The 19268-nt window shown below is 36.6% G+C and overlaps 1 pseudogene; it reads left to right on the forward strand.

Moving 5' to 3' along the window:
* The first annotated feature begins 17883 nt into the window (after positions 1 to 17883).
* Positions 17884 to 18991, forward strand: LOC148862144 (tetraspanin-19-like; annotated as a pseudogene).
* Positions 18992 to 19268: the final 277 nt, after the last annotated feature.

Genomic DNA, 19268 nt, shown 5'->3' on the forward strand with positions numbered 1-19268 from the left:
CGAGGTTCGTTGAGATTTCTTCAGGCGGACGATGCTGGAGAGTCTGTTTAGCATTGGAAGTTGAAATGGTGCTATGGGAGAAAGGCAAGGAGGTAGGAGACAATGGTGACGTGTCTAGAGTGCTGCCAAGTGGACAAGAGTTTATGGAAAATCAGCAGTATAATGTCGGTTCTGCTTTAGAAGGTGGACTATTGGGCTTTAAGTCATTAAAAGTGGTCTCTTTAAAATTTTTTGAATTTCATCGTTCAGTTAGACCGATGGCTAAATTGTTGTTTGTGGATATTTTGAGGGAGGGGGGTAAAAAGCATGGTCCACCCGCTGATCCTGGGTCGAACCGGCAACCCAAATCACCTGTTATGACTAGGCCACATGATAACTTAAAGAGCATGTGTGAGGCTTTTAATAGGGCGATGGAGGATGGCATTTACAATCTATCATCGTCCCCATCGTCCCAAGGCAATCGAACTGGTTCGAAGCTCTCGCAACTACAGTGAAAATGTCGCAACAGGCCTAATCCTTGATATGAATGGACAGAGGCGGACTGGGAGGAAGATGACGATGACATAGAGAATCTTTGTGTTCATTGTGAAAACTTAGATGATGGTCTCTCCTTTGAAGATGATTCCAGTAGCAGAAACTAGGATGATGAAGATACTGTTCAGGTCAGTGTAGAGAGTGGGAATGATTTTCATATTGGTTCACTCTTTGATGAAAAGGAGGTATCAATAAATAAGGAGAAATCACAAGTTGAAGACATACTCCTCTAAGCTATGAACAAAGATGTTGTCTTATGGCCGTCACCGATTAGTGGTGTGAAGGATCATCCAATTATTCAGGAAGGGATTAGAGGTGCCCAAGGGGGTAAGGAACTAATCCCAGATGAGAGACAAGAGCATGGTGATAAATTGGTGTTTCGGCAGGAGAACTAGGAGATTACAAAAGATACTCTGGGAGGGGGTACAAGTTTTGGTTTGGCCAAGTCAAATAATCATTTGAGGCCTTCCCAACTAGTTAGAACTGAAGTCGGGAGTTTGGAGAGGTTCCAAAAGGACAAGGGCACCGAAACTCGTGTCTAAGATGCTTGTCATTCTTTCTTCTCAGCATTCTGGTAACTTCGATAACATTGTTGGTTTAATTTTTGATGCTAACTTGGGTCATGTTGATCCTACAGTATATCCAGATTCCAGCCAAGGCCGTGATTTGCCCATGAATCTACTAGAAGAAGGAGAGAATGTGAGAGAGGTAATAGGAGAGGAAGAAGGGGAGGGTGTGTTTGAGGCTTGGGGTGAAAGGAGGCAGAAGGACAAGGAAGGAGCAGGGACTGATAAGGGGATGGGTACAGAGGGGGGCAAAGAAACCACTAAACTAATTCATTTGCAAGAAGATGAGAATGACCGGGGGGGGGGTTGGAAGGGCCTTAACTAAAGGGAAGAAAGAAAAGAAGGAGGTGGGAGAAAGTAAAAGAAGTCAAGAAGATTAGAGTATTATGGATCCTGTGGTGGTTATGTCTAAAAAATGAGGTTGAGAGTGGAAAAAATCGAAGAAAAGGAATCTCAAATGGAGGCAAGCAAAGAAAAGGGGGGCAAGAGGAGAAGGAAGTTAAATGAAGTTGAAAAACTCATTAGTGATGTGGTAGGGGATAAGGAGTTCAGTGCTAGGGGAGGGAGGAGGAGATGAGGTCTGTAGGATGCAAGGGGGTTGGGTTCAGGATTGTTGTGATCATGAAAATTGTTAGTTGGAATGTAAGGGGGTTAGGTAGTGCCACAAAAGAGGAGAAATCAAAGGGGTATTGAGGAAGGAGAGACCTGATTCTATTCTAATTCAAGAATCCAAAATTTAGGAAGTTGATAAGAAGTGGATAAGAAGTGTGTGGGGAGAGAGGAATATTAATTGGAGCTTTGCTCCCTCTTGGGGTGCCTCGGGAGGTATCATAACAATGTGGAGGGAAGAAATAGTTCAATGTTTGGAAGAGCTGGTGGGGAGATACTTAGTTTCTATTAAGTTGAAGGATGTGCAAGACAGATTTGAATGGGTTCTCACGAATGTCTATGGGTCAAACTCATATAAAGAAAGGAAGAATTTATGGGGAGGAGCTTGGAGATGTTAGGGGTCTCTAGGATGGACCTTGGTGTCTACTGTCTAGGGAGAGATTTTAATGTAGTTAGGTTTGTAGTGAGACAACAGGAGGCAGGCAAAGAACCACATTGAGTATGAGAAAGTTCAACTCCTTTATTGAAGCTTTTGAGTTAAGAGATATTACTTTTGGGCAATCCTGTTATACTTGGTCAAACCTTCAAACTTCCCCTATTCTATCCAAGCTTGATAGGTTTTTAGTCTCACTTGACTGGGAAGAGCATTGGCCAGGTTTAGTCGGAAGAAATCTACCTAGGGTCACCTTAGACCATTGGCCCATTTGTTTGTTTGAGAGAACCAGTGATGGTGGCCCAATCCCTTTCATATTTGAAAATATGTGGCTCACTCACCCGAATTTTAAAGAGAAAGTTAAAGTTTGGTGGAATAGTTTGGTAACACCTGCAGTGTGGGAAGGCTAGAAGTTCCTTAAGAAGCTTCAATTGTTGAAAAAGGAGATCAAGGAATGGAGTAGGGTGATGTTTGGGAGATTGGAGGAGAAGAAGGTGGAGTTGATTTCTCAGACAGAGGCAATAGATAGCAAAGAGGTGGAAGGAATTTTAGATGTCGGTGATAAGGAATTGAGGTGGAATTTGAGGAAAGAACTAAGGGAGACCTTATTGAGAGAGGAAATTTGTTGGAAGCAAAAGTCAAGAGAAAGATGGATCAGAGAAGGTGATGGAAAGACAATTTTTCCATACCATTGCAAACAGAAGGAGAAGGAAGTGCATGATTAACTCTTTAGTGGTAGGGGGAAAATGAGATCACAAATCAAGATGAGATTGCTAAAAATTTTGCAGAAAATTTTTGGTCAATTTGTAGAAGACCCCTAAGTGAGAGGTGGCGGATTGAAGGCTTTGATTGGGAAACTCTGGATGAGAATCAAGTCCAATTTTTGGAAAAAAGGTTTGAAGAGGGAGAGATTAAGGAGGCTGTTTTTTCTATGGACAGATCAAAATCTCCAGGACCCGACGGTTACACAATGGCTTTCTATTAAGATTGTTGGGAGATAATTAAAGGAGACTTGGTCAGGGTGTTTAATGAGTTATACAGGAGAGGGGTGATAAGTCCGGGAATGAATTCTACTTTTTTAGCTCTGATCCCAAAAAAGAATAATGCCAACCAACCGGGGGATTTCAGACCAATAAGTTTGGTCACTAGTATTTACAAGGTGATTGCAAAGGTGCTGTCTCTAAGGATTAAAAAGGTGATCTCCCATTTAGTTTCTCAAGCTCAAGGGGCTTTTGTGCAGGATAGACATATTATTGACTAGATTTTAATTGCAAATGAATGTGTGGAGGCTCATAAAATATCAAAGAGGAAGGGAGTGGCTATCAAGTTGGATCTAGAAAAAGCCTATGACTTAGTGGATTGGAGATTCTTGATTGAAATTATGAGGAGATGTGGGTTTGGAAACTTGTGGTGTAAATGGATCATGGGATGCCTGCGAACTTGTCATTTTTCAGTTATAGTTAATGGGGCAGTGTATGATTTCTTTGAAGGATTACATGGGCTTCGGTAGGGTGACCTCCTCTCTGCTTTTCTTTTTACCTTGATTGCTGAAGCATTAAGTAAATTGATTTCAAGAGCAAATGGTGTGCAATCAGGGGATGGTTAGTGGGGAGGGACAATGTTTTAGTAACTCATTTATAGTTTGCAGATGACATTCTTATTTTCTGTGATGGAGGAAGTGGGAAATTTGAGGGCGGTTGTGAATCTCTTTCAGTAGACGTCTAATTTGAGGATTAATTGGTCAAAGAGCTTACTGGTTGGAGTCAACATTGAAGAAGATGAAGTGAGATTTCTGGCAAGTTCTCTAGGTTGTGAGAAAGGTGAGTGGCTAATGAAATACTTGGGTTTACCCCTTGGAGGTAATCCTAGATCTGCTAGTTTTTGGTCTCCGCTGGTGGAAAGGATAGAGAAACAATTGGCGGCGTGGAAAAGAATCTATATTTCATTAGAGGGGAGAATAACCCTAATTAAATCCACTCTAGCAAATCTCCCAATGTACTATATGTTAGTGTTTATGATGCTCCAAAGGATAGTGGGGAAAGTTGAAAAAATCATGAGGGATTTTCTATGGGAGCTAGGGGAAAAAAAGAAGGATCATTTGGTTAGATGGGAGACGGTGAGTAAGCTGAAAGAGGAAGGGGGTTTGGGAATTGGTAATGTTAGAATGAAGAATGAAGCTTTGCTGGGCAAATGGCTCTAGAGGTTTCCAAATGAAAATGAGAAATTATGGCACAAAGTGATTGCAAGCATTCATGGCATGTCGTGCAACGGATGGGATGCTGGCTATCTATGTAGGGCTAACTTGGTTGCTCCCTGGAAGGCCATCAATGATGTCCTCCCTATGTTCCTTGATTTTATCAGGTATGATTTGTATTCAGGTAGTAAAATCAGATTCTGGGAGGATTTGTGGATTGGGGATACTCTTTTAGGGGAGAAATTTCCTTTTCTTTGTGATCTGTCTAGGTTCAAGGGTAAGCCTATTTCTGATTTCCTAAACCATCATTCTCACCTTCCAAGATTGAATTGGAACCTTGGTTTTAATAGGAATCTTAGAGAGTTTGAACTGCTTGCAGTCTTTGAGTTGTTAGGATTGCTGAATTCAGTTTTCTTGGGGGAAGGTGGGTCAGATTCTAGAATTTGGGGTCCTAATTCTGATGGATTTTTTTTTCTTGTAAATCCTTTGTTCATTTGATGATTGCTACATAGTATTCTCTTCAGTTTCCAGTCAAAGAAATTTGGTGCCATCCTATTCCCCCTAAAATCAATGCTTTTTGTTGGGAAGTCTTTCATGGTTGTATTAATACCTTTGATGTACTTCAAAGGAAAAGGTCAAATTGGTGTTTGTCCCTTAACTGGTGTGTCCTGTGTAAGTTGAATGGTGTGACTGCTATCCAACTTTTTTTATCATGTCCTTTTGTTAGTTTTATTTAGAATTGGTTTACATCCTTTTTTGGGTGCAGGTGGTCTTCTCCTAACCAATTGGAAGGTTTATTCAACCCTAATGGTTGCAGTGGTAAGACAACGAGGGGAAGGATTCTATGGAGGTGCACTAGAGCAGAAATACTTTGGACCATTTGGAAGGAAAGAAATGATAGAATATTTGAAAGTAAGGAAAAATGCAAGGAGGATCTAGTGGAAACAATAACATTGAGGGTGGCACATTGGGTAAAAAGTTTAAAGCAGTTCTCAGATTTTAGAGTTGAAGACTTCTTCAAGGTTTGGGGACTTATTGCTGCTTCATCAACTATGAGGCGACAGGTTTGTGAGACCTGGTCCCCTCCAACAGAGGGTTGGATGAGGCTGAATTTCGATGGGATTTGTGTGGGTAACCCAGGCCCTTTAGGTATGGGGGGGCATTAGAAATGAAAATGGCTCCTTTATTGCTTTGTTCTCCTTCCTGTGGAGGAGGGTGATGTAGCTAGGGTAGAGTTTCTAGTTGCAGTATATGGGGTTGAGAAGGCCAAAGATCTGGGGATTAATAGACTAATCATCGAGGGAGGCTCAAAAACTATGATAAAATGGTTGCAAAAAGGGGAAGGAGTGACCCGACAACTGAAGAATGATTTTAAAAGGTTCAAATGGATGTCAGGAAATATGTCTATTCAGTTGGGTTGGGTTAGGAGATCAGCCAACAACTTGGCTGATAGATTAGCAAAGCAAGGCGTTCAAAGAACATATATGTTCTGGGCACATTTGTAATTCTCTCTTTGGTCAGCTTCTATGCTGATTTCTTTGTAACTTCTTGTTGTATATTAAACCATCTTACTTGATGAAAATTTCAGAGTTATTGATAAAAAAAAAAGGACCGTGTGAGGGAGAGAGATTTGGACCCAAGACACACCTTAGCATATTGACAAGGACCTTTGACAATAGTTTGTAAACATTGCTCCCTAAACTGATTGACCTATAGTCTTTAAAATGCTCCAACCCTTTTCTTCTTCAAAATGAGGGTTAAAAAAAGTAGCTTTCACCGCATTGGCCACCTCAGTAGAGGAGTGAACTCAGAGAAAACTGCTAAGACATCTGGTAGGACCAACATTTCTTGAAAAACTCGATTGTGAAGTTGTCAGTGCTAGGAAATATGAGGCTGAACGTGATCCTGGTCATTTGTTCGTTCTCCCTACCAAGAGCTTCTGACTCTACATTCACCCCCCCTACCACAACAAGTGGGGAAATTGACAATATCTCCTCTTCTTCTTGTTTGTCCTTGTTTTGGCAAGGCACAGGCGTTGGGGCTTGAGAGTTCACTTTGGATAGCCAACTGGTTGCATGCCATTGACTGGGAGACATGAGAGCTTAGGTATTGCCTCTATGGTGCTTGGAAACATCAAGTGGAACCAGGGCAGGCTTGATGTTGACGATGAGATAGAGTTGCCACCATAGGACCTTCGAGGCAATCTTTGATGACCATGATAAAGAGCCTCACCTCTTCTTCCAGAAAATAACTTCGGGCCATGGCCTTGAGGGTATGAAGGGTGCTGGCTTGTCTTGGAGGGCACACATGATTGGATTGACAAAGAAGGGGGTCTTGTAGAAGGTGGAGCTTGGGGTTTGGTAGAACTTGAGAGGTATAGGCTTCGGCTAGAGTGTTACTAGGGTCAATGGTTGGGTTTAAGTGGGCAAGGTTAGAGTTTTGGATCACGGGGAATGGGCCACTGGTTTAGGCTAGCTAGGTTCAAAAAACGAGGCTTCGACCATCACTTCTCTAATTAGGTCCTTGAGAGCTTCTTTATACAATTTTTTTGGTTCAAAGTTTGAATTAATCCCCATGACATCCTCAAATGTCTCGCACACTTTGTGAAGTTCCTAAAATTTGGGTCGGTTTCGAGGTGGACTGGAAAAGGAAAAGGGCCTGCCTAAGTGGTTAGGTGTCTCTTTGCTTTCGGGACCTCCATTTGAGATTCTTGTGGCGTTGTTCATTGGTGGTGTTTGGATCTCTGATCTCTCTGCCTATTCTTGTTACCCCCTAGCTTCCACTCCTTGTGTGACTTCTTGAATTGGATTCCCAATCCTATCGCCATAGAGCCTCTCTTCCCCCATTAATTACTCTGAGGAATGAGGCTCTCTCCTGCTTCGTAATAACCTTCTTCTTCCCCATGTTTTTCGAAACTAATTGGATCTCGGGTAGAAATTTCTGCCAGATGGCAACCATGTAGAAAATGCCTCTATAGACAACTTTGATGGCTGTTGGGATTGAATGTTTCCACTTCCACTTTCAAATGCACCCATTTGCTGCTCTCCTTAGCCAAGTAAGAGTTGTCCACTCTAATGAACCCACCACATAGTTCCCCCATTGTCTTAATGATCTTGCGGTTCTAGAGATGCATTAGAAGACCAAAAATCGTTATCCAACATGAAGAAACCTTCCAGTTATCCTCCATTACTCCAACCCTTCAGTGCCACTTTCCAATCTAAAACGTAAAACCATTGATCACAAACCCCTTCGACCAAATCTGTAGTACACGATTGGCTTCTTTAACTAATAGTAATAAGACCAAGAACATTCCTTCGGGTAACTTCTGAATTTCGGGACATAGAAGCAAATCCCATTTTTGTTTCAAAATAGGACCTAACACAGACGCCAGTAGAGGTGGATCCCCTTCAAACTTACCGACCAAATACTTGTGCTCCTTGTTTGTAGCTTTCTCCAAGAATAGATAGATTGCCGACTCACCAATAACTACCTTGCAATCTCCATCATGAGGCTAAGGGGTAATCTTTTATCATTGTTGTAACTGGGTGATGCCTTATCACCAACATCATGTTATGTTTTCTGTTCTTTTAATGAAATTTTGGTTTTTTACCTATCAAAAAAAAAAAAAAAAACTCACCAGTTATGAGGCTAGGCTTGTATTCTAGCCATGCCCTTAAAGGAATGAGAGCTATTCGCCATTCCCCACTGATCCCTCTCTAATTTTCTTTCCCCATCTGGGCCGAGTTCTCCCTCTACTCCAGGGGGGAATTGGAACACTTTTTTTTTTTCTGTTTCTGTTGGGACCTCCTCTAAACCTCTTGTTAGGTCGGACATTGCCGTCTCTTGAGTTAAAGCCATCTCAGGTGTTCATGTAATGCTGGTCTCCTCAATCCCAACCGTTGTGAAACTGTTGAAATCCTTGCGACTCACCATTTGCATGCATTTGGAAACCCCTTTTCCCGTCATTCAGCACCATTCATTGCCGTTCACCACCCCTTTCATCCTGCTGTTCAGTGTTCACCACCCAATGGACCTAGAGTAAGCAGCTTATTTTTAGTTGGGAATCTCCACCCATATTGACATTCTTAAAATTTAGTGCTTCCCCATTTTTTTGATACAAAAGAGAGCTTTACTCCAATGAGGGAGAATCCTTCTCACCTCGTTGAGAAAAAGAAGGTAAGCTAGGTCCCATGGGAGTGAAGTACTCAAAGCCTCCTGAATGTCCTGCCCCTTACATTGCAAGCCAATATACTACAGTGTTACCTTATGAATTTTTTTAATTCTCTTGCCAAAAGGCTTGCCTTTGGACATATTACTCGCCTCTTGAGCCTTGAGTTTCAATACTCCAAGCATCCTCTATGAATTTTTTTAAGTTGTTGTCTAAGGACCACATGTTTTCAAACCGGAAAGGCTTGAGGCCCCAATCAACCTTATCCTCAGTTACTAGAAGCAGAGGAGCATGGTCAGAACTTAGAAGGGGGTGGTTGGTCAGCTGGGATTGTGGATATCTTTGCTGCCAAATGTGATTTATGAAACCCCAATCTAGTTTTTCCAGGTGCAGCCCTTATTTCCTTGCGAGTTTATATTTCCTTTTGCTTTTAGTTCAATGAGGCTGGACTCCATGATCATCTTCTTGAAATTGTTTGCCTGGGATTGGACAGGATTGCCATTAGTTTTATCTTCTTGGGTTCGAATAGAATTGCAATCCCCAATGAGGCACCATAGTCTATTTATATGGGTGCTGATATCCACAGTCCAATTCCAAACCATCGGTTGCTCCAACCTATTAGGGGGAGCATATACAAAGGCGATTTTCCATGGGACTGGTCAAACATTTTTCAAAGACTAGCGAATGGATTGATCTTTCGTTTGAAAAAACCGCATTTAAACTAATACTATTCTTCCACAATCACCATAATCCACCTGAAAAGCCTGGTGTGTTTACAATATATTTTTTATCAAAATTAAAGTTTTTCATGAGTTTCTCCACCCTATCGGGATTGATTCGAGTTCCCATAAGGCAAACTGTCAGGCTGATAAAGTTTCGAAGAACAAAAAGTTGCCAACGTCGCTTTGTGCTTCCAATTCCTTTAATGTTCCAAGTCAAAATTCGCACCATTGTTCACTTTATTTCTCTTTGCCCAGTTGTTGGCATCACCAGTTTCTCCTTCCATGCTTCTTTTATCCAGCAATGGAGCTTTAGGCATGGCTTCCATCCTTAGCCATTTGTGGGCTGCTTTGATCCTCTTGGATCTCCCACTGTCTCTCCATCTCTTCCTCCTCATCGATCAGATCCTCATCTTCTTCAATATTGGCTCCCTTCTCAGAATTTTGAATTGCCTCATCCTTCTGATGGCTGGCTCTTTCATTCCCTTCTTTTCCCTTAACAGACGCAGTTCCTTCATCATTATACCAGTTTTTGAGCACCCATTGCTTTGTGCTGGCTCGTGGTTCTATATGAATTGCAGGAGTGTAGGATTCATCAACAACCTTCTGGTTACCTGGGAAGGTGATAAACTTGTTTGCTGTTCTACCACCTTTATGGTTTGGGTTAACTAACCACTGATTTTTCCTCCTGTTCATGATTGTGTACCAAAAACGTCCTGGCATCCACTGTCTTGGCAAGTGGTGTCCTACTCAAGATTTCTTCTTGGGCTCTAGTACCGTCCAACCTTGGACCTGTTTGGCCTTTTCTTTTTTGGCAGTAGTAGTACATTGACCACGTCCTGTGACCCACAATGCCACAGGCCAGACAGAGGTTGTGTAAGTTTACATAGATAATTTTGTAAGCCCTGGCTTTGATCGGGACCTCCGGTTCCAGTTTTTGAGAAATGTCAACAGTGACAGACTCTTGGGAAGTGTGTTCGGTCTAGGGTGAGATTGTTCTTGTCCAATTTGACAACAGGTTCAACTTCAGCTAAAATGAGTTCCGGGTAATCACATTCCTAATATTAGTGCATATATATCGAAGCATCACTACTCCCTAAAAAACACAAGATATATTGAAGCTAAACTTCTACTCCATAAAGATTATTTGTCACCATATTTCTAGTGAATGATGCTTAAATTTTCTTGATAGCAAATATGAAGCAACAAAAAGATCTCCTAAATCACCCACAAATTCCTTCTAAATGAGCGAATTAACAAAAGTGGCTACACAGACCCATGAAGAAAGAGTACTTCCAAAACATTCTTAAAAATAACAACCAGGGTTTAAAGGGCTAAAATAGCCAACTAGGTTCTACACTATTTAATAGCCTCCTCAAAGATATCTAATTTAAGATATAATAAGGCACATTATGGTCAATACAAATCACACATGAATCACATGGAGAGAACCCCTCCATATAAAGATCCTAATTGCTCTATTTCATATTTATAGAATAATAATTGTAAGGCAAGCAAAAGGAAGGGAAGAATTCACAAAGTTGAATAATTTGCCAAATTTGTTTTCCTATATACAACAAGATAGCCTTAGTTGAATGCCCATTATCCTATAGTTTAAAATATATAAATAAACAAGTAATAAAGTGGTTTCTCCATGGTTAATGCAAGTATGCTTAATAATTATAAATCCATCATAACATATGAAAGATAGTCTAAGCAAGTTTTTGGCTCAACTAAGACAAACAACCATAAACACCTTTTAATAAATCCTAGAGCTCTCCTTTTATATGTGCTATAGAAGGATTACAAACTATAACCTTACACTTGACTGATAAAATTCAAATATCCACTTGGAACAAAGATTGATAATAATGATAAAAAATTCTCAGTACCTTTGAAGCTACAAAAAAATAAGGGATTTTAAATATCATTAGGGGAGGATACAATAACAAGTTTTTAATTTAATAAAAAAGAGGAATTATAAAAAATAAAAAAGCCAAAACAAAGCAAGCAAATATTAAGGAATTAAATTGCAAATACCACTTAAGGAAGATAACAATATGGAATGTTGAAAACATTTAGATAGAAGACACATTGTATTAATAATAACCAAAAAATATTTCATTTTGAAAACCCATCAGATCCCTAACTTAATATATATGGTGGAAGCTACCAATCATAGAAAATTTAAAAGGAAAATATTGAATAATAAGAATAATGACAAAAGTAGAAAGTGGCTTCTTCTCTGGTTCCTTCTCGGCTTTAACAAAGAGTAAAACATCATCTCAGACTTCTTATTCTAAACACATACCCAACAAACTTGTTAATATAAACCTTCGGTTGATTTGGCAGTTCCAATACCAAATCCTCGATTGGGTATCCATCAACATGGCAAATCAAAACCATCAAAAGAGAGAATCCTAATCCATTATTAGGTTTTGGTCAAGAACGTTTGAATCATGATGTGTATATAAGGAAGACCAGAGAAAGTGGTGAGGAGTTACTTACGGTAGTCACCAAGGAATCAACTGTAGCGAAGAAGAATGGTGTTCTCAATCTTCTCCCACTTCATTGTGGCACCTAGATAACAGACAAACAAAGACACCGTCTACAAGGAAGGGTTAGTTGTTTTTGCTTTTCTTTGCAAAATAGGCTCTCCGGTAGAACGGAAGCATCAATCAATCACCAAATAATACGACCACGGTCAAGGAAGAAAGCCCTAGACAATTATACACAAAGAAAAGGAGAAAACATTAACTAGATAGTGAAAAGCCTGGGAAATAACCTTAATGACAACAAACAAAATAGATGGTGAAGTTGTTGATAGGAGAGAGAATAAAAGGGGAAAAATCAAGTACATAAATCCAAAGGAAACTATTGAGAATCACAATCATACCTAGCTACAAAATCCAAAGAAAACACAGAAAACCAGATATGAAAAATTGAATATAAGAGAAGACCAACAAAATCGATGTACTTTAGCTGATAATGCTATATAATCGATGCAACAACATTAATTATCAAGTACTTTGATCAAATAAAAAAGAAAAAAAATCAAACTAACATTAATGAACATGTATTTTATGAAGTAAGAAAACATTCAACAGCCTACAAAGTATGAAATCAACAAAAAAATAAACCTGGTGACAATCAAAAGATTCAAAAAAAAGGAAATGAACAAAATTAAATGTGAAGCACAAAAAATAAAGAAGCAGTCAAACCATGTAACAAGTCACAGGACAAAACATTCATAAGCAAGTACAACTAAAAACCTATCTAGTAGAAACTAAGTGAAAAACCAAGCAAAAAGACAAACAAAAAATAATAATAGTATGAGTTGAATTAGACATCAGTCAGATAACCTTCATTGCAGATAATCCATTGTAGGTAGTCAATTCATTCAGACGAAATGATCCAAAACAAACAAAACCATTGATTGTGCTAAATATTTATTGTTTGAAGGAAAAACCATATCACCCTTACTTGATATTCGGTATTAGGAAAACATGTGAGGAAAACAAAAAGTTCACTAACATACTGGATAAGAGAGACAAAAAATAATTGTTTTAAAAATTGAGTCAGGCAACTGCAATTCAATTGCAGAAACAACTCTATAACAATTGCCAAACCTAACCCAACCATAGTCGAACAACGACCACCGACTTCACACCCATCTTTCTTGCCTAGAAACAACAAAACTTCTGAAAGAGTAAAAAAATCAATATAGAGATATTGAGAGAGAGAGAGAACGAGCGAGAGAGAGAACATAAACAAATATATATATATATATATATATATATATATATATATATATATAAATTTAAAAATTATTCACTATAAATTAAAACTTTGTGGATGAAATCCAAATATCTTTCATTATCAATAAGAATAATATGATATAAGATCTCTTAAGTAATACCAATAATCTCACTAACAATGTCGGAATTAGGAATTTGTTAATAGGTGCAATAAAATTAAAGTGATAAAAACTTAGAAAAAAGTATCCATATAGAAATATTATTTTTTAACCATTCTCATTTACAACTTTTCATTAAGTTTTTTTTTTCTTGTTTTCATTCTCTTCTCTTTCTTCCCCCCATTTTTTCTTTATTGCATTTATTATAGACTTCAGATTGCTTATATGCTAAAGCCAAAATTTGTTTTAACTTTTTAATTAAATTGATTATTTTATTATGATGACTATTTTGACTTTTTAAAAATATTGGATGTACCCCATGCTTTTAATGAAGTTTGAAAGCTTTACTTTTAGTAGGTTAAATATCTATATATTTAAAACTACCTTATAATTTTATGAGTGATTTCAATTTTAAAAAAAAATTAAACCTAGCATAAGTTATGCGGGTTTAATTGTTTACCTTTATGATACTATAACTTTATTTTTGATAATTAACAAGTAAATTATAAAAAAAATAAATATTATCAAGACATAATTAATATTTTGTTTATTCTTGCCCTAATAAATATCCCTCTTTTAACTCATGAAGTGGTTCCATTAAGTCTAAACTAATTATATTCTTACAAACTGAAAGTTGTTTTTGGATAAGGTTTTTATTATCAAATCAGATACATTCTTGTTGTTGTGTATGTTCTCAATATGTAATATTTTTCTTTTTAAGATATTTTTATTCAATGATATTTTAAATTTATATGCTTAGACTTAAAGCAAAATTTTGGATTTTTGTTCAAGTGTATGACACATTGACTTTCACAAAGTTTAATATACTTGTTTTATTTCAATAATAAATAAGGTAATACATGGTAAAGTTCAAATATCTTTTATTATTAACAAAAATAATAGATTATAACAATATCTTAAACAATGATTAAAGACATTCACATTAAGAGTAATAATATTAAAAACCTCTATATTAATTGAACTATAAGAGTAAATAAAAATATTTCACTAATAGATGATGAAAAACTAAAAAAAAAATTATAAATTTATGCTAACAAACATAACATAATATTCATTTTTTGTAAAAAAAAATGACTTGTCTTTTAGATTTGAACCAACTAGTTAATTAAATTTCAACACAAATTATACGTGATAGTGTGTGTATTGATGCTTCAATCATAATAGGTTTTTAAGACTTTTTAAAGAATAAATATTCTCTAAAATCTTATCTAATAACTTAAGTTTTTAAGTTGAATGATTCCTTAAGGTATATGTATCAATATTATATAAAGAAAAACTTGGTTTAGTTTTGGTGTAGATCATAAAAGTTAAATTAAGTTTATATAATATTCACTTATATTTTTATTTTTTTAGTTATATACATGTATAACAAACACCCTCCGATTAATTTTCTTAAAATTAATACATTATCTTTAAAATTATTCTTTATCTTATAATATCTTATATTTATATACTTAGACTTGGAGTGAAAATTTGAGTTGTTGCTTAATTGAATATTGCTTTGACTTTTGCAATGACAAACATGATTATCTTATTTTTAAGTCTAGATTTTTAAAGAACTTCATCTATTACATCTCTTTACATGTTTTAACGATAGCAATATGTTGGAAAATAATCATATTTATATGTATACGTAAAAGCAAAAAGGGTGTATGGCTCTTATCCATTCACAAAAATGAAGGCTAATTTCGGGAAGTTCCAAATCAAGTTTCTCGCATTTTTCACATTTTAATCTCGCGTGGAAAAACCCAAAATGATGCATAGAAAGACATGCATCTATCAAACGGTCTTTGGGCTACCTAGATCTTATGTCAAAAGCTCAATGCGTCTATTGACTGTCAGAAGTATGCGAAGATCTTCTTAAAAAGACTTGCCAAACGGGTACGAAATCTTTCCATTCATCAAATGAAATTTCACAATAATTTTATGCGTTCTTCAACCTTGTTGAGTGGGTGTATTTACGATATATACCATTATGCTTTCTAGACATTTAACTATTAGAGTTTTTGTTATTTGTCATTATGTCATGCATTTTTTTGTTTTATCAACTGTTTATTGTTATTTGGTTTATCCAACACCTAATATCCATATCTTTTTACCAAACATTCAATGTCTAATGGATATTAAACATTTTTTTTTTGTTTTATCCAACATTTAAAACTATTGCCTCTTTACTCAACATTTAATATCCAATAAATATTTATGTCTTTTACTTTACCCAATATTTACTACCCCAAAGCCCTTTTTCTCCAAAATGTATAAGATTATTTTAAAATTTTTAATATTTTATTTACTTATTTGTTTTGATTTTTTATTTTACTTAGAAAAATCTATTTTTTATGTTTTCATTTCATTTTTTAGTGTTATAATTTTTACTTTAGTTTTTAATATTTTTGCTTTAAGTAATTATTTTTCTATTTTAAATACTCTTATTTGTTATTGTGTGTTTTAATATTCCTTTTATGATTTAATTTAGAAAAAAACACAAATAAAAAATCTGGAAATGGCATCTTATTATTTTTATACCCTTATTGATTTTGGTTTTATTTTCAAATTTTTAATTCAATTTACTTATTTGTTTTGATTTTTATTTTATTTAGAAACATTTATTTTTTATGTCCTTATGTTTTTAATATTTTATTTATTATTATAATTTTTAATATTCTTGTTATGATTTTATTTTAGAAAACACAAATAAAAATTTTAGAAATGACATTTTATTGTTTTCTATGCTCTTATTTATTTTGATTTTATTTTTAAATAAAATTTAAAAGCAAAGATAATTAGGAATGGCAAGGGGTTGGGCAAGATCAGGTTTTTATTGCCACACCCCCAATCTTGAACTCAAATAGCCTTTAACCCCATCGGGGCTAAAAATACCAACTTCATCCCCATCCTTGTGAGGATTGGGAAAATTATATTATATAAATAGAGTAAAAAATAATATTATGATATAATATACCCTAATAATTATATATATAGTCAAGGCGGAGTGGACCACCCTATCCCCGGTGCCTAGAGTTTTTGGTTTCTCCAAAACTTGCCTCAAACCCCAATTAGTGGTAAAAAAATGCTCCAAACGGTGGCAAAGCCCCATGGGGATAGGTCAAATTTCCATCTCTAAAGATAATATTGAATAGCTATAGTGAGATTCATCCAGAAATGGGGGTGCTTTGTAAATTTTGGTTTTGAATTTAGTTTTTCTAGATAAAATACTTAGATAGTAAAATACTAAAACCTTTTAACATTATCATATATCTATACAAAAATACCCTAGCTTTAGCCTAATACTAAAATTTTTTAATTCTGACGTGACATCAATCATATTTCCACACAAAATTGAACTTAGGTGAATAAATATTTAATAAATGTCAATTCATTTGCTAAACTTCACAGCAAGTTTGTTATTTTAACTTTTTTGTAACTCTATTAAAATATTTTTAATTTAATCAATTGAACTTAGATCAATTAATTAATTTATATTTGTTAATATTCTTTTTAGGGAAAATTCTTGATTAATACCCTATACTTTGGGGGTTGTCTCAAGTCAGTCCCCGAACCTCAAAATGTGTCTCTATACTACCTAAAGTTCCAAAAACTATCTAATAGGTCATTGTCATTAATAAACCATCAGTTATCTATATCACGTGATGACATGTGTGACTTAACATTTTAAAAGTGTTAAAACTACCCTTCAAAAGAAAACATTGTTCATTGTCTTCTACCTTAAACTGAACCAAAATAGACATTGTTCATTTTCAACACCAATAATGGTTTTTTCTTTTACTTCTTCCACAAAAGTTGCATCCAAGATCCAACAACCAAGCTCCAACAACAAATACGACAGCATAGAAGCTTTTATCCCCCATAAAAGCAAGCAAAACAAGTAAATGCCCACTCAAACTCCTAGCTTATAGAGATCAGCTGCACCATGTGCAAAGTGACACTTGTCTACAAAAGTGTACAAACCCTTGTCAAGGTTCTCACACAAATTGGTCTTGTAGTTTCTTACTTGAACAACAGTTAAAGCTACAAGTGTAACCGGGGCCCTAAACCCATATTCATCTCCATGATTTGTTGTCCATCACAAGTCCAATGAGCTTGTGGGAGGAGAGAAAGAAAGAGAATGAGAGGGAGGAAGAAAGAGAATGAGAGAGAGTGGGGGTGATTCTTGTTCTTAGGTTCTATGTTAAGGACCTCTGCTCGTTACATCGATTATTGGGTAGTTTGGTTGGGCTGTGGGAGGTGAGGAATAGAGGGTAGTGAAGGAAATGGAGAGGTAGGTGAAAGAAAGGGGAAAAGGAGATTTAATTCGCCAAATTCAATAATCTCAAAAGTTGAGTTCAATTATGCTCTCCATGAAGATTTAATTCAAAGAAGAAAATGACAATTATCCAACCATCTTTGAAAGGGAGTATATTTTTGCGGGTTAAATTTTTGGGTTTGAATATATTTTGGTGTTAAAAGAATCTATAATTTATAAAGAAAAAAATCTCCGATGGTTTATTCTTAGCTACTTGTCAAAAATCTTTCCAAGTTACTCTTGTTTTTCTTATTGTTCTGTAATCTTTCAATCATTTAGAAAAACTATAAAAATAAATTGATTCCTTTGATTCCCTTTTGTTGCTTAAATACCAAGTAGAAGTTCTCAACCACGGATTTTATCAGTTTCTGAATCTATTAAAATGTATTACTTGATTAAGACTTGAGGGGTTTGGCATCGATGGGGAGAATACTGAGTTACCTTCAATCTTTCCTCAAAATTGCAAACTTTGTTATTGGGATGGTTGGGATAGAAATGATCTTGTACTCTTTGTGGATGCTTAGGGTTTGGCATAAGCACATGGGTGGGCTTTCTCTTGGGGACTCCAATTCTCCCCATGGTTTATCTATGCTTTTCTTGGGATTGGAATCACCTTGTGCTTGCTCACAAGTTCTTAGGGGTGAATTCGAGCTGAGTCGAGCCGAATATTTGGCTATTTGAGCTCGGCTTAGACATGAATTTTTAGGCTCAAGCTCGAGCTCAATCTCGGTTCGAACAAGTTACTTGAGCTCGAGTTTGGATCGAACTCGTCTGCCTTTGATTGCAAGTCTCTATAGCAGCCAAAGTCTCCCTCAGTTGCCAAGGTTCCAAGCCGAGATCTCCCTCAATTGATGAAGTGCTGAGCTGAGGTCTCCCTTAGTTGATGAGGTGTTATACTGAGGTCTCCCTCAATAGCCAAGTTGCCGATCCAACGTCTCCTTCAATAGCTAAGCCGAGGTGACACCCTACATATACTCGACTAGGCTCGCGAGTCTCAGGAGCCGAGTTGTATTAAGCTCGAGCTCATCTCGATTAGCAAACAAGTCCATATACTAGACTCAAGTTCGGCTCGAAGCTCGGTTTAGATCGAGCCGAGCTCGAACAAGTCATGAACAGCTTGGCTTGTCGCCGCCCCTACATGTTCTGGTCATATTGTTGAGAGGCCACAAATGGCAGTTTGCTTTTGTTGTTATATGGTATTTGTCTTTTTGCTTCTCCTACCGGAGGTTGCAATGACTACAAATATTTTTCTAAACAATTATTGGGAGGAGGATTTTCTAGAAGATCCTATGAGGGAGTTTAATGAGTTCAAATATTTCATAAAATCGAACTTTGACATTTGCAAGTATATAGGCTTGTTTATTATGTGCACACATGGGTTATCGGTCTTATTGTTCATGGTTCTAGGGCTCTCAAGCTAGATTAAGGAAGCTATTGTTATAGCGATAATGATTATGCCCCAAGTAGGCTTCCACTCTTGAAGAATCCTCTTCATCCACCTCCATATGTGATTGGAAATCCTCAGTAGAATGATGTTTGGAATACAAACAAGTAAGAGGGGCCCCACGAATGGTGAAAACTTTTGAATGGAAGCCACTGGGTTTCTTGATGTCTCAAGGTAGAAGACAATGAACAATGTCTTCTATTAAAGGGTAGTTTTGACATTTCCAAAATTAACGGATGGAGTGTTAATGACAAGGAACTATTAGATAGTTTTTGGAAGTTCAGGTACTACAGAGACACGTTTTGAAGTTCAGGGACTGACTTGAAACAACCCCTAAAGTACATGGTACTGATTAGAAAAT

Source organism: Nelumbo lutea, chromosome 4 (genome assembly GCF_056320005.1).
Source record: "Nelumbo lutea isolate HS-2025 chromosome 4, American lotus-T2T, whole genome shotgun sequence".
NCBI lineage: Eukaryota > Viridiplantae > Streptophyta > Magnoliopsida > Proteales > Nelumbonaceae > Nelumbo > Nelumbo lutea.